This window comes from Culex pipiens, chromosome 1 (genome assembly GCF_016801865.2).
Source record: "Culex pipiens pallens isolate TS chromosome 1, TS_CPP_V2, whole genome shotgun sequence".
NCBI lineage: Eukaryota > Metazoa > Arthropoda > Insecta > Diptera > Culicidae > Culex > Culex pipiens.
The window spans coordinates 76471625-76497191 of NC_068937.1; the positions used below are offsets into that span (position 1 = coordinate 76471625).

At 42.8% G+C, this 25567-nt stretch overlaps 1 protein-coding gene across 7 annotated transcripts in view; it reads right to left on the minus strand.

The window, feature by feature from the left end:
* Positions 1 to 25567, minus strand: part of LOC120429837 (teneurin-a) — a 463678-nt gene that overhangs the window by 180757 nt on the left and 257354 nt on the right. The window contains exons 3-4 of one of the 7 annotated variants that reach the window (XM_052708804.1): positions 2606 to 3035; positions 2394 to 2543 (exon numbers count right to left, since the gene is read on the minus strand). The exons of the other annotated variants lie outside the window; for them this stretch is intronic. The gene's annotated coding sequence lies outside the window, so the exon portion shown is untranslated. The remainder of the gene's footprint in view (positions 1 to 2393; positions 2544 to 2605; positions 3036 to 25567) is intronic. 7 annotated transcript variants of the gene reach the window in all.

Here is a 25567-nt window from a genome sequence, read left to right on the forward strand (position 1 = left end):
GCCACTGGTCAACAAAAAGCCACGTGTGCAGGAGCATCGCCAGGAATCTAGCAAACCAACCCCCAAGACGAAGTTCGGTTCTACGCTCACGACAACAACAAGCTCCCAGATCAAAAGTTGTCCATTTTGTCAAAAACCCACCCACTCTCCTTTCAAATGCGAATCCTTCCTCAAGTTGAATCCCTTCCAGAGGTACGAGTTAGCCAAGAAAATTGGGCTTTGTTTGAATTGCCTCAATCCCTTCCATTTGGCACGGGCTTGTCCTAGCTCAGCATTTCGCGTTTGTAGTCAGCGACACCACACCATGCTCCACCGTCGGTCTACCAACACACCAAACCAGGAGCTCACGTTGTCGCATTCCACTACAAACGCCCAGAACAGACCCAGCCTAGTAGAGCCTCAAATTCCCAATCGCAAACCTCCGCTCCGCCTATGCTACCCTCTACCTCCGATCAACCCTCGTTATCGCTAGCTGCTTGTACGCCGAACAATGCCAACGTTGTTTTCCTCTCGACGGCCTTGGTAAAGATCGCAGACTCTCATGGGAACACTTACCTCGCTCGCGCGCTCCTGGATTGCTGTTCGGAGCGGAATCTCATGAGTGAACGTCTGGCGCAGAAGCTGGTTCTTCGCAGGCAGAATGACCCGCTGTCGCTACAAGGTGTTGGTTCCAGTCAAGCTGTTTCGAAGCAGTCTACGTTGGCCAAGATTCTCTCTCGGTGGACAGACTACTCCATTGATCTGAAGTTCCACATTTTGCCGGAATTCAAGCCCATTGTCCCGTCGGACTGTGTGCAGACCCAGACCTGGACGCACCCAATACCATCGTCGTTTTCGAACCAAACCAAATAGATTTGATCATTGGCACTGAAGTTCACTACCGTCTCTTGCTGAATGGTTTCATTGATCTTGGACCGATCCTACCCATTCTCAAGGAGACCGTCTTTGGTTGGATCGTGTCTGGCAAGTGCAGCACCTCGTCCAGACCATCGTCGCTCACTATGGTCTGTAGCAACGCCGATCTGGAGAAACAAGTCGCTCGTTTTTGGGAGTTAGAGTCGTGCCACTCAGAGAGCGTTCTTTCGGTGGAAGAAAAACAGTGTGAGGAGTACTTCGCAAAAACAACATTTCGGGATTCTACTGGTCGCTTTGTCGTACGTCTGCCCAAGAAGGAAGCTGTATTGGAGAAATTGGGCGAGTCACGTGCGATAGCAGAGCGTAGATTCCACTACATCGAGCGTCGACTGCAAAACAAACCCACACTTGAAGAGTCGTACGCAGCATTCATCAGGGAATACGTAGATCTTGGGCACATGGTGGTAGTTGATCCTCGCAGCAATGTTCTTCCAGCCCAAGCTAGACCGTACTACATGCCACACCACTGTATCGAACGACCGGAGAGCACCACTACCAAACTACGCGTCGTCTTCGATGCTTCGTGTGTGACTGACACTGGTAATTCCCTGAACGATGCGCTCGCAGTTGGACCTGTCGTACAAGACGACTTGTTCAGCCTGATCTTACGCTTTCGCCTCGAGCCGTTCGTGTTGGTAGCAGACATCGAAAAGATGTACAGACAGGTGTTAGTACATCCCGACGATCGGCATCTCCAGCGTATTTTGTATCGAGAGAGTCCTACTGAACTGTAATGTTGAGAGGGATATCCAAAACAGGTCCGTTCAGTAGATTGACAAGGGTGGTAATGATTCTTTATTGGCCTAACATATCATTGACTACTATGATCTACTAAATCATAGACTACTATAATATTACAATATATCACATCTCTTCCTTGTTTTGACATGAATTTTAATTTAGATTTTCTTCAAATAGAAATAATGAATAATCATATAAGTAGTTCGGTTTCATGGAAATCCTTCTCGAAGTACGCGTGCTGACATCTTCTCCAATCGTTGTGCTGCCGTTTTCCTCAGTTGGAATGACATCTCTATCATTTATTTCCTTTTCAAATGGACTTGCTGAAAGTAGTTTCTTTGCATGATTAACATGTCTATCCAATTCAACTCCGGTTCGCTTATTCTTGACAGTTAATCTCATTCCTGTCCTTTTTAACTACAATATGAGGCTGTGGATTGAAATTGGTAGTCATTTTGTTCTTCTTTATAAATTTTGTAAACAATGACTTCATCGCCGACATCAATCGAAGAATCTTTTGCTTTATGTACATTATATTTCATTACCTTTTATTGCCGGAAATGGAGTCTGTGTAATAACATGTAAAAATTTAACAATTCCTAGAACCTCTGCTGATTTTCCAGATAATAATGAACATTTTCCGTCTTGAATAACAAATAATGTGGTACGATAACATTGGTTTCTATGCCTCACTTCAACATCAACTTCTCCAAGTACAGTCAATGGTTTGTAATTACCATAAGCACGAAAAATTTTGTCACTGCCTTTCCTCACATCAAACATTTTTAATCCAGTTTGTTTTAGTTTTTTCCAATCATCAATGCTTAGTACATCTTCATCTGCTCCAGTGTCGATAATGAAATCTAGAGTTTTTTTTTTATTAGGTCCTATAAACATATGAAAGACAATGGTTTATTGGTCGTTTTCAAAAAAAACTCTGGAAATTTACTTCAACTCCTCCTACATCCAGCGCAACAGATCGTTTCCCTTACAAATGGAATAATTCACGAATTTCAACTTTTTCTGTAACATCATCCACTTCCCGAACAAACTTTTGTTGTGTCTTCATCTGATGCTTTTGATTTTGTTGAAAATTTTTGTTCGTGTTACCATAATCATCCTTTTTATGCATCTTTTGAAAACCAGATCTTCTGGACAGACAACATCTCGCAAAATGGCCCGTTCTGTTACAGTAATGACAAGAAAAATTACGAGCCGGACAGCGAGGGTTACTAGCTAAATGATTTCCTTTACATCGACTGCATTTTATGTCTTTCCTGTTAATTTCGCAAATTTCTCTGGAATCATGCATTGGTTTGTTACGCAACTCGTGTAGCTATAGTAATTGATTAGTTTTATTTCAATTGGAAATAATTTCTCTGCAAAATAAATAGAATGTATCTGAGCTCTGACTGACTCATAAGTACGGCCAACTTTCAGCATTTCATCTAAAGTTCTATCACATTCAAGATATTTTGCCCGTAATTTATCATCATTCTGCGTCGCAAATACAATTTGATCCATCAACATCTCTTCAAGTTGATCATCAAAACCACATAGTGTTGCTTGAGAACGTAAACGAATAACAAAATGATCTAACTTTTCTTTAGGATTGAACAACATTTGCCGAAAACGATTCTTTCATAATGACATTTTTGGTGCAAAATAATTGTCCAAAACTTCCATAGCAGCTTCAAATAAATTTTTTCAACAGCATTTTCTCCACATGTCTTAATAACTTTTCTGATATCAGGTCCGCCAAAACATTGTAGAGCAGGGGTGACCAAAGTATGGCCCGCGGGCCAAACGTGGCCCGCGAGGTTATATTTTGTGGCCCGCGGACCCATTTTTGAATAAATCATGTAAAATGGCCCGCTGATCACTTGAAAGGTGAATTTATACTTTTTCAAAGACAGTTGACAGCTAGACTCTGTACAAAGCGGATGTTTTGTACGCATAGCTGAAATATAATTTCGTTAAAAGTCCGTGAAATTTAGAAAAACCTAATCTGACCTCAATACCCAGTGCCCTCCGGCTCATCCGGCAATCGTTAAGATGTCCGGGTACCGGAAAAACGCGGTCGTGATCGACTTTGGAGTCGTTCCGACCAGACCAAAAATCGACAAAGTAAGAGACTTTGTCTTCCAGCAGATGTGCTTAGATATCTCCAAAATCAAATCGCTCCAAACCAAGATGACCAATGGACAAGTAATCATCGAAACCGACTCAGCAGAACTAGCAGAACAACTCATCTCCGAACACCACCTGAAACACAAAATCACGATCGACAACAAGTCATATCTCATCCCAGTGCACTATGGTACATTGGGTGGCCAAGTTTCAAAAAAGTGACCTTCTCCAAATATTTTTTGGTATTTTTTTCTCGAAAGTAAACATTCTAACTAAGAAAAATCCAAATTTTCAAAGCTGTAAGTTTGTTCGTTACGGAGATACGCAAGCTGAAAGTCAAAAAATGGAGTAAAAAACTAGCGTTTTTCGTAAAAAAGGCTGATTGTTTAATTTTAACATAGCTCAGCCATTTTAAATATTTTATTAGGACAATTATACATCATTGGAAAGGTAATGATATAAGCTTTTAAACTATTGACAGATAAAATGTTATTTCCAGACTAAAAACTGAAGTTTTCATCGTATAACTGGAGCATTTTTTTGACAAAACTTATTTTTTTGTGTTTGTTAATCGAGTACTTTTTTTGCTAACCGATGCTAAACATGAAACTAAGGTCACTTAAAAGATTGGATCATAATCTAACATTGCTGAAATTTCCAGCCTGCGATTTTTTGCGTTTTCGGAGATATGCCATTTTGAACATTTACGTTTTATCAAAATTTGCTGCAATCTACATATGCGCCCGTTTATTTCACTTGCTTTGCTACCTACTTCGTGTTCATCGTCGCTTCAAAAATCAATACCTGGTTTCAAGAAGTTCGAAATGACTTTATTGGAATTTTCTGTTGCCTACATTTAAAATTGAGTACCTTAGTCAAAATAAGGTATTCGTACCGAAGTTTCTCAAGCGAAATTGGAGAATCTCAGTTTGATACCGAAAAAGTATTCAGCAAAATATTGACATAGCATGATGAATTTCTGCGATCAATCCATGAAACTGATCCACATTTAAGTTCTATGTTGGTTAGTACAAAACATCATAAAAAGTACCTTTAACATATCCTGAAGCCGTCAGAAACTCTATAATCAAATGAATTTTCATGAACAAGAACATCAGGATTAGTAAGAATATGTTTTGTTTTTTATCGTTTTACTTCATAATTAATATTTTGAATAAAATTAATTTTTCTGTTATTTGATTTAACAATTCAAATTTTCGCAATTTATGCCCGTAAAGGGTAGGTGGGGCGTGGGGGTGGGTCTCAAGTTATATGGCATGGACTCACAAAAAGAAACACACAGCAGTAAATAATAAATATTTGACTTTAAATGGATTTATTACGCTTAACAAAATTTTGTTGGAGGGGAGGAGGGGAGGGGGGGGGTGAAAGAAAGTGAAGGGAGGGGTTGTGTCCTTAAAGTGGGGATGTATTAGCTTATCCATAATTTAATAATATAAACTTGCAATACAATATATACGCAATTCTTTTGCACTTGCAAATGTATGAAAAGACTATTTATTATAAACAATCAACTATTGAAAAACATGAAAAGTCATAAAAATCGACGTATATCATTTCAATACCATACAATCACCCAAATTTGTATGAAAAAAACATTTAAAAAGCAAAAAAATAATTTGGCCGCCTGTTTGTATGGAGATGGCCCATAGTGCAGTGCAGAGTATCGACGACACAAGAGAGGTTAGGATTTACGACCTCCCGCCCCAGATGCCCAACAAGATGATCGCTACACACTTTTCTACATACGGTCAAGTAACCTCAGTCAAAGATGAGACCTGGAAGGAGCACTTCCCGGGAGTCCTCACTGGAACCCGTATTCTCCGGATGAAGCTACGGAAACACATCCCGTCCTACGTAGAGGTTGCTGGTGAAACCTCCTACGTGAGCTACAAAGGTCAAATTAGGACATGTAAACACCGTGTTCGCCCCCTGCATATTGGGAAATCGTGCGTCGAGTCTCGTAAGGAATCCGGCGAGAGCGTGAACAAACGTTTAACGCTGGCCGAGGTGGTACAATTGACATCCCCACCCATTGATGAACCAAATCTCCCCCCCGTCGGCCCTTCTCCGGCCGAACAACAAACAGCCGAAACAATGGAGGTCGTTGAAGACGAAACAGTGCGAGATGACGACATTGAAATTCCCATAATTCCCGAAAACCCCTCCGACAATCAACACCAAAACAACCTCACTCCACAAGCTGGAACCAGCACGACACCAACAATACCGCTCCCGGAGAGGCTGGACATGGATTTGTACAACGCATACCCTGGCTACACAACACCAAGAGGACCAAAACCAACCCAAGAATGCGACGCCCCCAACAAGCGACCAGGTTCACCCAACCTGGAGAATGCCGACCGTCGTCGAACTAGGACTGATTCAACATAATATTCATCTTTATTAATACCACCCCGCTACTTGACCACATCATCAAAACATCTCCAACTAAATCAGCCCAACATCGACAATACACCTGCAGGGGCACCTGGATGTTCACAGAACGGATATATTTTTCCCAGGTAAGCTGCAGATGTATATGTCTAGCCTTAGCACGTCTCGATACTGCCGCACCTAAGAAAGCGTTCAAACTACAAACAGATCGATACTGCCTCGCCATAATGCTGCATCAATGCACAACAAGAAGAAAACACCAGCCAAAAACCTCTCGACGGACCTGGACATCTCCAGCGCAGCTGATCCTTCCTCAGGTAAGCTGCAGAAGCAGATGTATATGTCTAGCCCTAGCACAACACGATACTGCCGCCACCCTCAAGAAGTCATTCCTACTGCACACAGATCGCAACCCGTTGACTCAAACGCTACTCCTTCGACGACCTGCAACCTACTCCTCGATGACCAGCACAGCACGAAAAAGAAACACATCTCCTCAACACCAAGGCACCTCCCTTCGAATATGTACATCCCCAGCGCAGCTGATCCTCCCACAGGTAAGCTGCAGAAGCAGATGTATATGTCTAGCCCTAGCACACCTCGATACTGCCGCCACCCTCAAGAAGTCATTCCTACTGCACACAGATCGCAACCCGTTGACTCCAATGCTACTTCTTTGTCGACCTGCAACCTATTCCTCGACGACCAGCACTGCACGAAGAAGAAACACATCTCCAAAACAACAAGATCGCAACCCGTTAACTCCAACGCTACTCCTTCGGCGACCTGCAACCTTCTCCTCGACGACCAGCACAGCACGAAGAAGAAACACGTCTCGTCAACAGCAAGGCACCTCCCTTCGGACATGTACATCCCAAGCGCAGCTGGTCCTTTCACAGGTAAGCTGCAGGTGTATAATAATACACTGTATATGTCCTGCCGAAGTATTACGGTTTACTGCTCTCAACAACAAGCTGTCATTGCCACCTCCAGACGATCCTGTCATCCCCACGACGTTGAAATTCACGAGTTCCCTTGAGCTGATGGCTCATCGATCGATCAGTCGTCAACATCTGGGATTCCACCGCACGCCGAATGTGAAGTATAACACTTCAAATCAGGTGAGCGACAAACAGTATCAGCTTACACACAAATCGACACGACGAGCCAAGCCGAGAGAGGAGTACGGAGACTGCGACAGACACTCAGTTCAACTCAACTTTGATTCGTTGCTACTCAACAAAAGGTTCAGCGAGCGAGTCATACACCCAAAATTGCAGTGGATTTTTTAAGCTACAATTTAGCAACTCTGAACATCAACAACATTTCTAACCAGACAAAAGTTGATGCATTCAAAGCTTTCGTACGGTTGAATGAAGTTGATATAATCTTCATTCAAGAAGTGGAAAACGATAGGCTTGAAATACCAGGATTTGAGCTATTTTTTAATATTAATGAGCGTCGTCGAGGAGTTGCGATAGGATTGAAAAACTTTATTGAGTACCGTACGGTCGAAAGATCGTTAGATGCTAGGCTTTTACTTATCAAACTCAAAAATGGAGTAACACTATTTATGCACCAACCGGCTCGCAAAGTCGGGTGGAACGAGAGGACTTCTTTAACCTGACCTGTGCACACTACCTTCGTAATTGCGCTGGTCCTATTATTTTCGGGGGAGACTTTAACTCAATTGTGAATGATCGTGATGCGACAGGGGGAACACCGCGCAGCGAGATGACCTCACGCCTCACAGCTGCTCTGGATCTGATCGATGTCTGGCGCGTTTTCAATCGTAATGTTACGGATTATACCTTCCTTCGAGCAGGATCGGGATCGAGGATTGATCGTGTACTCGTAACAAAATCGATGCGCGATAACCTCAGGACGATTCGACACTCTGCTACCTGTTTCAGCGATCATAAAGCAGTGATCGTTCGTCTGATTATGCCACGACTAGGACCAGCCCAAGGAAACGGATTCTGGAGGCTAAACGTGCACGTGCTCGACGATGAGGAAACAATGGAAGAGTTCCAGAACAAGTGGCGATACCTTGTAAGGCAGAAACAACACTATTCCTCGTGGCTCCAATGGTGGGTCAACTTCGTGAAACCGAAGCTGGCATCATTCTTCCGTTGGCATACCTCTCAACAACTCCGAAATCATCGAGATTCCCTGGAGCTGCTGCATGGGGAACTGACTAGAGCTTATGGGCTCTACCTGAACGACTCCTCGCAGCTTTGTAGAATAAATCGCATCAAGGCGCTGGTGCTCAAACAACAGAGAGATTTCTCAAGCAACGCACGACAATTGAACGAAACCTATCTCCAGGGAGAACCCACCAGTCTATTCCACGTTTCAGAAAAATGTAGCAAAAGGGCAAAAACAGTTATCCGGGAGCTGGAAGATCAAGGGGAGATGATTGAAGGTGACCGCATTGAACAACACGTTGTCTCATATTTTGAACAACTCTTTGCTGCTGAAAACACGAGAGCAGGGCCCAACAACTTCTTGCCACAAAAAACTCTGTCTGCGAACGACATCCGGAACGAAGATCTGATGAATCCAGCTGATGAAGAAGAAATCTGGCAGAGCATCAAAAGCAGCGCACCACGAAAATCACCAGGCGAAGATGGGCTACCACGAGAATTCTACGCTAAAACTTGGAACATCATTCGCAGAGAGTTCACATATGTTGTGAATGACATCATGCGAAACCCGGAAGCCAACCCGAAGCTGATGAATGGAATCATCGTATTGGTGAAGAAAAAGGACGCTGGAAACACCATCAAAAGCTATCGACCAATAACACTTTTAAATGTTGATTACAAAATTGTCTCCAGGATCTTGAAACAGCGGATGTCGCCACTGCTGGAAAAGGTCCTGTCCAGCCATCAGAAATGTTCTAATGGAAAACAGAATATTTTTCAAGCCACGTCAACAATCTTGGACAAAATCTCTGCTGCTAAACACAATCGAGAATCGAAGCTGCTGGTTTCCTTTGATCTTGACCATGCGTTCGACAGAGTGGACCGCCGGTTTCTGTTTGAGGTCATGGAGCGCATGAACTTCAACAGAAGACTCATTGATTTCCTTCGGAAAACTATGGGTAACTCGTCTTCGAGGATTCTGCTGAATGGAAAACTGTCCCAATCTTTTCAAATTGGGAAATCGGTGAGACAAGGAGATCCCCTTAGTATGCTGCTGTTCGTGATCTTTATTCAACCGTTAATTGACAAAATAGAGGCTTTAGGACAGGCCTGCCCAGCCTTTTCGGCTCAATTTTCACATTTTTGATCGTCAAAATTACAATTGTTGATTTTGTCATGGTTTCTTTGATGGAATCGGTTCTCAGATGACTAGTGAACATAACTTTACCAAAAGTTTGAAAAAATATTTAAACAAGTCGTTTTTATCTACATTTTACGGCAAAAATCAATCCGGCCCGCGGGCCGGACCAATTTTTCACTTAAAACTTACATAAAAACGACCCGCAAAAATATTTTTTCAAACTTTTATCAAAGTTATGTTCACTGGTCATCTGAGAACCGATTCCATCAAAGAAACCATGAAAAAATCAACAATTGTAATTTTGACGATCAAAAATGTGAAAATTGAGCCAAAAAGGTTGGGCAGGCCTGCTTTAGGACATGGAGGGGATTCCCTCAACATTTACGCAGACGATATCAGTTTGTTCGTTTCAAACACGCAGGCGGCGACAGCCGTCGCTGAGATCATTGAAGCATTTCAAGACTTCTCTGGAGCTCGACTCAATCGACAAAAAACAGTTGCTCTAGAAGTAGGCCGCGTGAGAAACCCGGAAGTTCTGCCCTGGCTAAACGTCTCGGAATCTTTAAAAGTTCTGGGGATAACGTTCGCCAATTCGGTAAAGCAAACGATGGAGCTCACCTGGGTAAACATTCAGAGAAATCTAAAATGGCGCCTTTGGAATTGCAAGTCACGAGGATTAAACCTACTGCAGAAAATCACCCACATCAACACGTTCGTCCTTTCCAAACATGTGGCATCAACTTTGCCGCTACCTAAAAAGTTTGAACGGGAAATTCTCAAAGAACTTCGGCATTTCCTTTGGATCCGATGCCGGCAGCCGATTAAACTGGAAACACTATTTCTTCCGAAGATTCGTGGCGGACAAAATCTACACTCTCCGGGTTTCAAGTCCATAGCATTGTTGACGAATAGGATCCTAGACAACATCGATGAACTACACTTTCTACGAGGAATGCTAGATACACCTGTTCTGCAAATTCCTGCAGCATACCCACAGGTGAAAGCTGCTGCACTTGAAATTGCAACGTTATCAGCAAGGACACTTGAGCATCACTCGTCATCTACAATCTACCAGGAGCTGATAGCTGATGAACCGGACCCAGATTTGCTAAGTGCATCGCGTCAGTGGAGACGAATCTTCGAGAACGTCAATGATCGTAAGCTGCCATCCGATCATCGTGCAACTTGGTACAGGATAATTCATGGAAAAGTGCAACATAAGGAGTTACTCTACAGACAACATCGTTGCATTTCCGCGGAGTGTGACGAATGTCCTGGAGAAATTGAATCTATAGAACACAAATTCTTTGCTTGCTCTACGTCTAGGCCAGTGTGGCTGTTTTTAAAACAGCAACTGAGCATAATCAACCCCATTTTGCTTCAAAAACCTAACAATTTCTTTTTGTTTCCTGAACTTTATGGACTAGACCATAATGATTCACTTAGGATTAAAATTCTCGTGGGAAAATATTTCCACTTTATTATAAAAACTCCCAAGGAAGAAATAACCGTTGAAAATTTCAAATGTGAATTATAAAATAATTTTAAGCAACTTCTGACAAATAAAACCAAGATCTGAAAAAAAAGGTATTTTAAACTTTTGCTTATCTTTTTTTTTCTTTTTTGTTGATAATGTGTGATAAAAGTGAAACTAGTAAATATTTATTAAACAACTGAAGAGTGCTATCGACTGGTGGATTAATTCTCAAATTTAGTTTTCGGCTTATCAGTCCCAGTAGCAAGTAAAACGAAATTTTGTTTTTTTTTATGCCCGACGTTTCATGCATACATGATTTACAGTCATCCCACATATTCGGAACACCCACAAATTCGGAACACTTTTGTGGTAATTTGTCAATAGAATGCAAAATGCAACTTTTCTGCCGACCCTGCTATTTCTAGGGCCTTTATTTGGACATTCTCTTGTTATTTCACTAGTAAAAGTAATACTTTTTAAACAAAAGCTGCATTTCAAGACTATTTTATCCAGAGCAGCAAAACACTGCCTCCAAATTGCCTGTTCCATGATTGTGGGATGTTATTGTGTCTCCCACAATTGTGGAACAACTGACTTTAACTGATATTTTCACAAAAAAAAGTTATCAGACCATTCATAAAACATCACTAAGCATGAGTTTTATTGGTTTCAGAGTGCAAAGTCATTATTTTGTAAAAAATATGTACTCCTGGAGAGGAAAAAAAAGTTTATTTACATCGTAAGAAAAAAGTGTTCCGAATTTGTGGATTTCAAGGGTTAATGTTTTTCTTCGAAAACTTGATATAAATCGTAAAAATGTACAGCCGGTCTATACATCAATCGAAAGATCGCAAGAAAAGCTTTTACATGAAGGTAAAAACAAACTATTATATTCAATTATCGATTTTATATGATTTGTTGAACATTGGCCGATCTGTAAACTGTTCCGAATATGAGGGATGACTGTACACAAAGCGAACAAAAAAAACTAACAAAAAATGGTTCGTTGTTTTGTATCGAAACGTCGGGCATAAAAATACAAAATTTCGTTTTACTTCCTACTGGGACTGATAAGCCGAGAACTAAATTTGAGTTTATTTATGGAAATTCAGGCTTTCAGGATTTGGGCAGATTAAATTGTGAAATCGGAAGAAATATGGCTGTTGCAAGTGTTTTACAAAGCTTTTTTCGACAACCATCCTCATCCTCGCCCATTATTAAAAATTGACTCGAAAAATCACGGGTAAAAATATTTTTTCATAAGATCTCAAAATATCCCTAGAAATTTGAGTGCAATCAGCTGAAATCAATTAAAAATGCATTCCTCTGCGTTTAGAATCATGTTGAGCATGTTCTGGTCGTTAGCTCAGTCCAGGTGTAGGGATCATCTCCCTGGGTCCTGTCTCGGTGGAGTCGCTGGTAGGCAGTTGGACTAACAATCCAAGGGTCCCGGGGTGGATGGAAGCTAAGGTGTAAAAAGAGGTTTGCAATTGCCTCAACAATCATGCCTTCGACCACCTGCAACTTTAAATCCGGAACTACGAAAAAATCTGTACAATAGAAATGATATCTAGTATGTAAGTAGTCGTCTACATAAGCTTGATTTGATTTTTTTTTGGTATACAAAAAAAATGATTTTAGGGAATTTTCGATGAATAAATGTTTTTTCGCTAAAATGTTTTTTTGTCGAATCTTGTAATTGTAAAATTGTATTGAGAACACAAGTAAATTCAGATATTTTTTTTCAAATACCTAAAACAATAAAATCAAAAATACCTAATAGAAAACAGCCAGATAATGATTTCTATTATTTTTAATTAACGAAAACTTTGAAAAAATACAAAAAATAAAAACTTCAGCTGATAGATGCATTTTCTAGCTATTTTTTTTAATATCTCATTTGGCCCACAAGCTCATTTGAGCTTCAAATTTGGCCCGGCCTCTAAAAACTTCGAGCACCCCTGTTGTAGAGCATTAAACATTTCATCGTGAGCATTAATTCTTTTCAATGCCATATAAGCCAAAAATTGATCTTTCCATGCTTCCCATCGAACATTGGTTGGTCCGTCTTCATTTTCAATAAAAAGTAAAATGTTACACTCCAACTAAAATATATTTTTAATTAATATCATATCGAAATAAATTAAGTTTCTAGACTTCAGTGAAAAATATATCTCAATTTATTGAGATTTTCTGTTTGCCAATTTATTTTATTTGTACTTGTCAGACAGGAATCTGAACAACAAAGATTGAATGAATAGATTATTCCAATCCCGGTTGACCGGAGTCAAACCGATATCTTTGTTAGGCCGGAACCTCAACAAATTAGATCGAACGAACGTATTCGTTCCGATCCCGGTTAACCTGAGTCAAACCGATTTTTTGTCAGGCCGTAGCCTCGACAAAATAGACCGAACAAACGGATTTGTTCCGATCCCGACAGACCTGAGTACTGTCGATTCCTTTGTCAGGCCGGAGCCTCGACAAAAATAGATCAAACGAACGGATTCGTTTCGATCCCGGCAGACCGGAGTACTGCCGTTTCTCTTGCCAGACCGGAGTCTCGACAAAAAATCAGATTGAACGATTAATTCGTTCCAATCCCGTAATCTAACCGCTTCAAAAAAATAAATCGGCAAAAATTTCAAATAATTTCAAATTATTACTTTTTTTTTTAAATTTATTATCCTTTATACATTTAGACTTACTCTCGCCATCTTAACTTGAATGTTCGATAAATTTGATTCTAATAGTTCCGATTTAAATTTTGAAATAAATTGATCTTCAGTTCCAAATTTGATTTTTCAGTAAACAACTTCAACTTCTTCGTTTCCAAGACTCCCATCCTCGTCGCCAATGTAATGTTGAGAGGGATATCCAAAACAGGTCCGTTCAGTAGATTGACAAGGGTGGTAATGATTCTTTATTGACCTAACATATCATTGACTACTATGATCTACTAAATCATAGACTACTATAATATTACAATATATCACATGAACCACTACAGACGTACGAGCTCCGGACTGTAACGTACGGCACTGCGTCCGCGCCCTTCCTCGCAACCCGCTGTTTGAAGCAACTCGCTCTGGAAGAAGAGCACAGATTTCCTGAGGCGGCAAAGGTATTAGCAAGGGACTTTTACATGGATGATCTACTCTGCGGGGTGGAAACGGCAAGAGAAGGGATCGAACTCAGCCGTCAGCTTATTGAGCTTCTCGGCTCGGCCGGCTTTAAGTTGTGTAAGTGGGCTTCTAACAGCTCCACAATCCTCCAAAACATCCCGGCTGAACTTCGCGAAAACCGCAGTGAGTTCGAACTAGATTCGTCGTCGGCGCCGATCAAGACCTTGGGACTGCTGTGGCAACCAGCGGACGATGTGTTCCTGTTCAAGGTTCCAATTTGGGATGTTCGAGCGCCAATCACCAAACGTCTGGTCGTATCAGATACCGCTCGGTTGTTCGACCCGCAAGGCTTAGTTGGACCGGTTATCTTGCGCTCTAAGACCTTCGTTCAACAGCTGTGGAAGGCCAAGGTCGCCTGGGACCGTATTCTGAGCGAAAAGCAGCAGCAGTACTGGAAGGAGTTTCGCACGGATTTGGACACTCTTAATACGTTTACGGTTCCACGGTGGGCGGCGCCTGGCTCTCAACCTGTCGAAACGCAGCTTCTGTGATGCATCAGAACTAAGCTACGGAGCGTGCGCGTACCTGCGCACCGAATCGGGCAATGGAACAGTCTCGGTCAACCTACTAACTGCCAAGTCAAGAGTCGTCTCCCAAAGCAAGCAAATCAATCTCCCTCGCCTCGAACTGTGCGGCGCACTACTCGCTGCTCATTTGTACGAAAAGATCGCACCCAATCTCCCACCAAACATCCGAGTTTTCTTCTGGACGGATTCAATGCTAGTCCTCCACTGGCTAGCCGCATCACCCTCCCGCTGGAAGAAATTCGTGGCCAATCGAGTGTCGGAGATTCAAGAGGTCACTGCTGAACACGTGTGGCTGCACGTACCTGGAGTGGACAACCCTGCTAATGTGATCTCTCGGGGAATGACCGCTACCCAGCTCATCGACTGTATGCTGTGGTGGCAAGGACCATCGTGGCTGAGGCAGAATAGCAGATTCTGGCCCTGCATCGTGCGGACTTCGGACGACCTTTTCGACAAGGAACAGCTGGAAGAACGACCTGTCGTCGCCCTGCCTGCTGTGGCTGAAACGAGCATTGTTGGTGTCACTTCGTCGCTTTCTGAGCTGATTCGAAAGGTAGCCTACTACAAAAGGTTTTCCTACAATGCTCGTGGGTGCAATCGATCGAATCGCAGAGTTGGACCTCTCTCGACTGCGGAATTGAACGAATCTCTCCTGTGTCTAGCCAAACTAGCCCAACAAGAATCGTTCCCAAAGGATTTGCACGCCATTCGAACCACAGGTCAAGTGTCCCCGGGGATCAAGTCTCCCCACTCTCCCCTACCTACACGCTGGGCCTCAGTTGTTGATCGCCGCTGTACGCGCCAAGTTCTGGCCACTTCGCGCTCGTGACCTGGCTCGAAAAGTTGTCCACGAGTGCGTTGACTGTTTTCGCTGCAAACCTCGCACATCGAACCAAATTATGGGGGATCTACCAGCTGTGCGGGTCTTGCCAATCCTGCCGTTTGTGAACTCTGGTGTTGATTTCTGCGGGCCTTTCTACCTACGACCACCACATCGCAAGGCCTCCCCACAGAAGTGTTTTGTGGCCGTATTCGTTTGTATGGCAACCAAGGCAGTTCATCTTGAACTTGTTGGCGACCTTTCTGCTGACTCATTCATCGCCGCTTTGAAGAGATTTGCGGCCCGTCGCGGAGTGCCGAAGACGCTGTTTTGCGACAACGGCACAAATTTCGTCGGTGCACGGCGCACGCTGAACGAGTTCGTGCGGCTGCTCAAAACTCAGCAAGCACAGGATCAGGTCGTGCGCAGCTGTTCGGCCGATGGTATCCAGTTCCAATTCATCCCTCCTCGGACGCCACACTTCGGAGGCATCTGGGAAGCGGCCGTCAAGTCCCTCAAGAACCATCTCCGCCGTACTGTCGGCAACGCAAACCTGACTGCTGAGCAGATGTCCACCTTTCTCGCCCAAGCTGAAGCCTGCTTGAACTCGCGGCCACTTACACCGATCTCCAACAACCCGGACGATCTGGACGTTCTAACACCGGGACACTTCCTGGTGCACAGACCGCTGATCGCCATACCGGAACCTTCGTATGAGGAGATTGCTACGAACCGCCTGTCTCAGTGGCAGATGATCCAAGAGTACCTTCGTCGTCTGTGGAAACGCTGGTCCACGGAATACCTCTCCGGCCTTCAGCAGCGCACTCGGTGGACTCACGAAAGGGACAACATCCGCATCAGGGCAATGGTCCTGGTGAAAGAGGACAACCTTCCGCCGCAGAAGTGGCGAATTGGCAGAGTCATCGAGATCTTCCCCGGCAAGGACGGGCATGTTCGTGTCGTCAAGCTTCGCACACCGGACGGCTTCTACAAGCGTGCCATCACTCGGCTCTGCGTCCTGCCGATCGACGACAATCAGCAGCCGGCTCAGGACTCACAGTAGTTCCTGTCGTTCGTGGTTCCAGAAAAGAACGCTTTGTTGGATGTGGAGGGGGCCTGATGGTCCTCTCACAAGTTAAGTATCTACCGTTTTTCTGGACCACTCCTACCGACCTAAAGTCCTGCCTCGTCTCTGTAGGACCTCGTACCAACTGCCCTGCCCTGCTGATTTGTTCGTGTTGTTCGCGGTGCCAGAAAACCCTGTATTGTTGGATTGGGAGGGGGTCTGTTGACCCTCTCACAAGTTAAGTTTCTAATTCATTTTCTGGACCGTGCCTTCTCGCCCTGAAGTCGTGTTTCGTATCTCTAGATGGTCTGCCCGACCTGCGCGTCCTGCTCGACTTGCCTGACCTGCTCGACCTGCCCAACCAGCCCAGCCAACCTGCTGGACCTGCTCGATCTGCTCGACCTGCCCCACCGGCTCAACCGACCTGTTCGACCTGCTCGAGCTGCCCGATCTGCCAATTCCATGATCTGCCCAGCTGCTGGCGTTCGCGGTGCCAGCAAACAACGCATTGTTTGGATGTGAGGGGGCCTATTGGTCCTCTCACAAGTTAAGTATCTAATTTTGTTTCTGGACCGCTCTACCCGACCTAAAGGCGTGCTTCGTATCGCTAGGAAATCCGACTGCACTGCGGAAAAGTGCTCGAACGGGACATCGACATCTTCGAGAGTTCCGACCATTCAACCCCCAGCCGTTGATCGTGGAACCTGGTGACGTCTTCGGCTTTTCTACCCACAACCGTTAGCCGAGGAGAAGCTGCGTTCCAGATCATCGCCAGAAGATTGTGAAGTTATTGAAAATTGATTTGTGTTTAGATTAAGTAGATGTTAGTTTAGTCGTCCCCCACCACCAGATTAGATTTAGAATTTCGATTGAAACTTGCATTTCAATGGTGGGCGGAATGTTAAGGCGCAGGTCAAAAGTGATCAACCAAATTTTCTTGTGTCCAACAAATCGATCAATGATCGCGATCACGCACACACTAATTAGCTTACATTTTCCCACATAATTGGCCTGCGGCCCTTTTGTCTTAAGATTTCTATCATTCCAATAAAGCCAACCGAAGAGAGTACATCGAGAACTCTATCGCGAACAATAAAGTCAAGTGCACATCTCGTCGCGCCTTTTTGTACTACCCAAGCCGTACTTTTTTAGTAGTTTTTGATCGCGACTAGAACCGCGGAAAGAAATCGAACGATCACTTTAAGCCACCTACAATCCGGCGAATCAGTGCACAAACAATGTTCTTAATTTTTTTTTGTTAAACGTTTAAAAGTTTACGAAATGTCAAGTTTGCATTACGAATAATATCGTTCTTAGTATTTTCACGAACACTTTTCCACAGTTTTTTTTATTGAAAAGGTCCTATATAATGTGAAACACAACAGTTTATAGGACCTTTAAAAAAAACTCTAGATTTGTTAATTCAAATGTTCAAATATTTTCACAAAATTTAGAAAGCCTTTGGATATATTTATATTTAGTAAAGAATTTCTAAAAGAACAATTCTAGAGTTTTTTTAAAGGTCCTATCAACATATGAAAGACAATAGTTCAAAAACTCTAGAATTATCGATAATCAAGTTCGAATTGAGGAAACCCCGGAAAACTTTCCCTTTTTAAATCAAACTCACAGAAAAATAAAAATGTCTAGTTAACAAAAGCTTCGACCACATCAAATAAGCAATTCAATGATTAAAAAGTTGTTAAAATTCCTTACAAATCCGTATTATGCGTAAAATTCCCTACAAAAAATCCGGCCTGTCAAAAATCCGCGAAGAGGTTCGAAAATCCGTATGCGCGCAGAAAAATTCAGACTTATCAAATTCAAATCAAATCAAATCAAACATTATCATCATCAATAATTTATAGTTATTGATTTGATAACGCTAACTTATCGTTTTGATAAACTTTAATTGCAATAAAGTACACCCCAGGCCACATTGAACAAAGAGGCTGATCTTGGAATAGAATCAGAGGTTGATGGTGACAAATTTGTACAGAGTTGTTTTTAAATAATGATTTTTTCGTGTTTTCAGATTTTCACCCGAATCTGAGCTTCAACCAGGAATCTTTGGACACCGCCAAAACGTTCCGGGCAACTTTAGCGTTGACAAATGCAAGCCAAAATGAAGGAGACGGTATCGGGAGAGTCGGTCCCTGTGGAGTTCCACCACGGAGGTGGATCTTCAGCTTGGAGAGTCTAAAGTTGACCGAATACGGTAGACAACCAGAAGAACGAGGAAGCGCTTGAGGTTGCTGCTAAAGTCGAGTCCACCACCAGTACAGTCGTTGAATCACGCGTTAAATCATCTAATTTTTTGTTTGATTTTTAATAAAAATAACGAAAGAATAACCAGCAAAACAGTGATAAATACAATTTTCATTCCGATAAACAAAATTATAGTTTTGATTAACAAAATTTATCAAAATGATCAACAATTTTATCAATTTGATAAGTTTTGCTTTTGACGTTTCTTCTAAGATGTTTATCAAATTGATAATACATTTTGTCAAATCGACAAAAAAGTTTTATCAAATTGATAAGAAAACTTATTGAATTTGATAAAATAAATTATTGGTTGCCAACCGATAATTTTATTTATCGAATTGATGGCAAAAACTTATTGAACTGATAATTCATTTTTCTGCGTGTGGTAAGGAAAAAATCCGTACAGTTGGTAGCCTTATCCATATGCAACAGCCAAATCTACTCACCTGATGATTCCATGTTGTTCTTAGTGATATTCTTCACCACATCGAATGCATTTGTCATTGATGAACGGCCTGTGCTTGAAGTTCTTGAAGATTCTGAAAAATAACAAGATTGATAAATAAGTGTTATTAAAATGAAACTGGATTGAAATTCACCAAAATTCAATAATCTGTCGATTAACTCATTCGTCAAAGGCTTCATCCATAAAGTACGTCACGCTAAAATCAGCCAAAATTTACCCCCCCCCCCTCCCCCCCTTTGTCGCGCTTTTCCTATACTTATTACATGCAATGTCACACTTGCTCAGACCCCCCCCCCTCCCCCCCTAGAGCGTGACATACTTTATGGATGACGCCAAAGTATTTGGTTATCCCAACTTAGGCGTCATCCATAAAATACGTCACGCTCTAGGGGGGGAGGGGGAGTTGTCGCAAGTGTGACAAAGTGTGACAAGGGGGAGAGGGGATGAGTAAATGACACATGAAACACATCATTTGACAAGTTTCCTAAACTGTTATTTAAAAGTTTCCAATAAATGATAAAGGATTTTTAAACAAATAACTTAAAATAGAGATATCTCAGAAATTTCCCGATGAAATATTTCGCTCTTAGAAGCTTTGGAAAGCTGAGAAAATTTCCTATAAGACACATTTGAAAGTAGCGATGACTATTTTTTCCTGATAAGTTTGTTCTAGAAAACACGCCGTGTACAACATTGAACAAAATTTAAAAAATCCAAACGCAACCTGTAAAAATTAAAAACATTCTCGAATGAATTCGGAATTTCAAAATCATCCTTTTTATAAATCATGCCACACAGTAAAAAAATGTGTAAATTTCGAAGCTGTGATTTCTGAAGGTTGAATTTTACAGATTTATTGATGTAAATTTACCTCAATTTAGACTCAAAAAGTGTCATTACACCAGAAAAGTGGTTAAATTACTCATTTTCAGAGGTAAAATTACACATTTTTTCTGACATTAAAGATGTACCCCTTCCCAGATGTAATATTACCATGATTTTTTTACTGTGTAAAATTGTACAAAAAACAAGATAGTGCGGAGGGGGGGGGGGTCCGACAAAACGTGACGTACTTTCTGAGGGGGGGGGTCAGAGCCAGCGTGACAAAGTGTGACATAGGGGGGAGGGGGGGGTTAATTTTGGCCGATTTTAGCGTGACATACTTTATGGATGACGCCTAGAGAAATTTCAACGTTTTTAAAAAAAATCTAAGCCAGGCCTGCCCAACGTCCGGCCCGCGGGCCGGATCCGGCCCGTGAAGCCATTTCATCCGGCCCGCGACGGCTTTTCAAAATAGTTCTATGACCGGCCCTTCATAAAATATTCAATATATAAATTGAGTGTCTAAATAACAAAAAAACAAACTTGAGATCAATTTTTCAGATATTATAACAAAACATTTATTTGTTTATTTTGCTTTTGACATACAATGTTGCTAATTCAAAGTTTCTTAGGATTATGCCTTTGTATTTTTTGAAATGATTTTATTTCACATCTAAACATTCTTTATGTTTGAATTTAATTCTTATCATTTCAATATTGATGTTATCAGAATTAATTATTAAACTTGAAAAATATGCAAAAAGATTGCAAAAGACACTGAACTCTAATTTCTTAAAGTTTTGGCTGTTTTTATTTCTAATTCAATTGTTTCTTTTTTGAGGATTTTGATTATTTTTTCATTTTCAGAGCAACTTTTCAATGAAAAAAAAACTTTTGCTGGGAAAAAGCTTAAAAAAGGCAAAATAATTATATTGAAAATAAAGATTGCTGCAAATATTTAAAAAAATTAAAAAACAATCTAAAGAAGTCAAGAAATCAGATAGCATTTTTTTCATAAACTTCAATAATTCTAAGAAATTTGAAGAATGACGAATCAGATAAATATTTGCAGGGGTGTGCCTATGGGTAGATTTGAGTAGATGACATCTACTCAGCTGTTTGCTTAAATTTATTTATTTTTTAAGGAAAAACATTCAAGTTAAACGATATTTTTGACCATAAAAGGGCTTGCACCAAGTTTCACAAATTTCTTGGCTCAATTTTGAAGCGCCCTTTTCTTTTTTTTCAAGTCATATGCACTCTTTCTGGAAAGTCAACCAAACATTTCAGTGTTCCAAGGTAGTGCTGTCGCAGTCAGTCGCAAAGTCGCTAAGTGGATGCGCGATCGCTGCGCGATGGTTTGTTGTTTGTTTTATTTAAATTTAGCTTTGTCACTCTTGCGATGCATAAGTTTTTTTTTATTTGACTAAATAATTTTTGGTTGTTGTGCGCACGCAACTATATGTTTCCCCAAGAGCGAGAGAAGCCAACTCGCTCACCAAAATGTATCAAATTTGGACCAATGATTTCAAATGACTTTCTCATATTGAAGGAGTAAGCCTACCCTTCAGGTGAATCGATACTGCGAATTGGTAAAAATGTTGGAGCTCGTTTTTAAAGCACAATCGCATTGATTTATTTTTTATTGGTTTGGAAGTGCGCAAAAGCTAATGCGTCATTCATTTGCGTAATGCGTTTTATTTTTTTTGGCACGATCATCAATGTTTATGAGAACATTATCATCTTTCATATTGTAAATACGTGCTATTCATCCTTTAACTCTGTGCTTACAGTATTTAACGGTGTAGCATTCTTGAACAACCACTTCGCAGCAACAGCCTCACAGGGCATGCAAACCTTATGCATCGCTTTGTTAACATGTTTCCAACAGATGACTTGTGTAGGCTGACTTACTCTTTTTATCCTCTAACAGAGGATGATTTTTGACGGGTAGAGTTTTTCGGAACATTTACCCCGAAGCTTTGAAAAAAAGAATACTTTTTAAATCAGTACCATCAATATTGTTTGTTTGTTTTTTTTTTTTCATAAAATTATTTTTATTAGGTCCTTTTCGGTACTGGGACCTGGTTAGGACCGAGTCGGCTTTTTGTAATTACAAAAAACTTAATAATTACAGAGGATCTTGTGTGTAAATGTTAGTGGGAGGGGAGCCGATTACCCGCGGCCTACTCGGGGTTAGTAGGGAAGGGATTGATGTTAAAGACAAGGCGTGGGAAGGGAAGGGGGATTGTGTAGGGGTCTTGGTTGGCTCTGCTGGCCTTTGCGTTTTGTCCTCAGCCGCAACTCGGTGTCCAGCTGCTGGGGCGATCTTGCTTTGCTTCCGGTGTAACCAGAAACGACGGCTTTGTGTGAAGGCGAGTTATACTAACTAGAGAAAAACTAACTGAAGGGAAACTAACTGGAAGAAAACTAAATAGATATTTTGGAATCTGAGAGGAACTGATAGATAGGATAGAGAACATCAAGGTCTAGTTGAGATAGTGCGTCTCGCATCGGGATTTCTGGTGGTCTTCCTCGGGCCCTGAGGGTATCTTTCAACTTAATTCTGTGAGCCTGGTGATCTGGACACGCCCATACGAGATGGTCGATGTCCTGATAACCCTGCCCACAGTCGCAAAGGTTCGTATCACTCATGTTGATACGGTAAAGATGAGCCTTGGACGAGTAATGGTTCGACATAAGGCGGGACATCGTTCTGATGAATCCACGCGTCAAGTCCATTCCCTTGAACCAGGCTTTTCTTTGCACCTTAGGTCGTATGGAATACATCCAACGTCCTTTGGTGTCGCCGTCCCATTGATTTTGCCAATCCAGAAGCGCACGCTGCCTCGGAAAACCGTAGCATTCTTGTAGGCTGATTGGCCTTTCAAAAATGTCTCCACTCTCAGCACCCTTCTTGGCGAGCAAGTCCGCTTTCTCATTACCCGGAATCGAGCAATGAGCGCGGACCCATACCACCGTGATGCTGAAGGACTGAGCCGCCAGGTTGTTTAAAGTCTTGCGTATTTCCGTGAGGAAAAACGTAGACTCCCTGGTCGGCTTCAGAGTCCGGATAGCCTCAACAGAGCTAAAGCTATCGGTGAAGATGAAGTAGTGGTCAGGTGGCATGGTCTCGATGATTCGCAGTGCGCAGTAAACCGCGGCTAACTCTGCGACGTAAACCGAACTCGGGTCCTTCAGCTTAAAGAACAGCTGATAAGATTCATGATAAACACCGAAGCCCGTACAGCCATCGAGCTTGGAGCCATCGGTGAAGAATCTGTTGTTTGGAGGAACATGGTTGTACTTTGATGCGAAGATCGACGGTACAACTCCCCGCAGAAGATGGTTTGGGATACCGCGAGTATCGGCTTTCATGGGCGTGTCGAAGCCAATCAGGGTGCTGCTGGTTAATGGAGGCGTGCGCTGTACCGTTGTGCTCGGGCTACACTCCCACGATGACATAAAATCATAATATAGAAGCATGCGCCGAGACTCAACGTGAAGGTTCAGCAACGTTTCAAAGTTGTCAATTACCAGTTTATTCCTGTAATCACACCGGATCAGGAACCGGTAAGACAGTTCGTAGTAACGAGTTCGCAGAGGCAACACTCCCGCCAAGACCTCGAGGGTCATGTTGTGAGTTGAGTGCATGCATCCCAAGACAATGCGAAGACATCGGTACTGTATCCGCTGGAGAACCAACAAGCGTGATTTCGCAGCTGATTGGAAGCAGAAACTGCCATATTCCAGCACCGAGAGTATCGTTGTCTTGTACAGTCGAAGCAGGTCAGAAGGATGAGCACCCCACCGGTTGCCAGAGACACTGCGCAGAAAATTAGTTCTTTGCAGGCACTTTTGCTTCAGGTAGTTGATGTGCTTCCCCCATGTTCCCTTTTGATCGAAGATGGTACCCATGTACATGAAGTGGTCCGACTGCTCGATAGTCTTTCCCGAGAGAGAAAGATTGAGCTGTGCCGGTTCATGCTTCCCTGTAAAAACGACCAGTTCCGTCTTCTCCGGAGAGAATTCAATACCCTTTCCAACTGCCCAATGGGCCAAGTTGTTCAGGGTATCTTGCAAGGGTTCTAGCAGATCGACTTCCTTCTTGGCAGCGATTGAAACCACTGCGTCATCTGCGTACTGTATAAGGGTGCAGTCTCCGTTCAAGCAATCGTCGATATCGCTGACATAGAAGTTATACATGGATGGACTAAGGCGTGAGCCTTGTGCCAAACCCATGTAACTTATCCGGGTGATTGCCAGATCACCTTGCACGAAGTGCATGTGTTTTTCTGACAACAGGTTGATGAGGAAGTTGCACATCGTCGGATTGAGACCGCTCCGCCGCAGCTTTACTCCCAACACATCGATGGAGACTGAATCGAATGCACCCTTGATGTCTAGGAAGACAGAAGCCATTTGCTGTTTTTTACCACGGGCTATGTCGATTCCTGTGGCCAGCAAGGCTAGACAGTCGTTTGTTCCCTTGCCTCTCCGGAAGCCGTACTGCGTGTCTGATAGCAAGTGCTCTCGTTCCATCCATGGTTCGAGGCGGTCGAGGATCATCTTCTCCAGCAACTTGCGTAGACACGACAGCAAGCTGATTGGACGATATGAGTTGTGGTCGGATGCCGGCTTACCGGGCTTTTGAATGGCAACCACCCGGACCTGTCGCCATTCGTGTGGAATTACGTTCTGCTCCACGAACGTGTTGAACAGTTTCAACAGACGCTGCTTGGCGACGTCCGGAAGATTCTTCAGCAAGCTGAACTTGATCTTGTCCGGACCAGGAGCAGTGTTGTTGCCCGTCAATAGTGCTATGGAGAGCTCTACCATCGAGAAGGGAGGATTAGCATCGCTCCCATCAACAACGTCGAATGATGGTTGTGTCGGCACCGAGTCCGGGCACACCTTCTTGGCGAAATCCAATATCCACTTGTCCGATTTTTCCACACTCTCGTTCGGAACGGAACCTCTACGCATGGCCCTCGCAACGCGCCACAGAGTGCTCATGGACGTATCTGCTGGTAATCCTTCAACAAACTCCCGCCAGTACATTCGCTTCTTCCGCTTCAGAGTATTACTGTACCTGCGATCAAGAGCTCTGTACTTTTGGAAGTTTGCTCGGATTCCACACTTGCAGAAGTCCACATAAGCTTCAGACCTGGCCGCCGAGAGATCCGTACACTCCTTGTCCCACCAGGGAAGTGGAGGGCGCGTTCGGATGTATGGTCCCGGGACGGGTTTTGTCTGAGCTTGTAACGCACTGTCATAGATCAAATTAGCCAGATACGCATATTCTTCAAGCGGTGCCAACCCAGCTCGCAACTCAACTCCAATGGATACTGCCTCCGCGTACTGTTTCCAGTCGATATTTCGCGTCAGATCGTAAGGCATCTCCACCGTTGTCGATTGCTGTGGGCCATGGCTAACCAGAATAG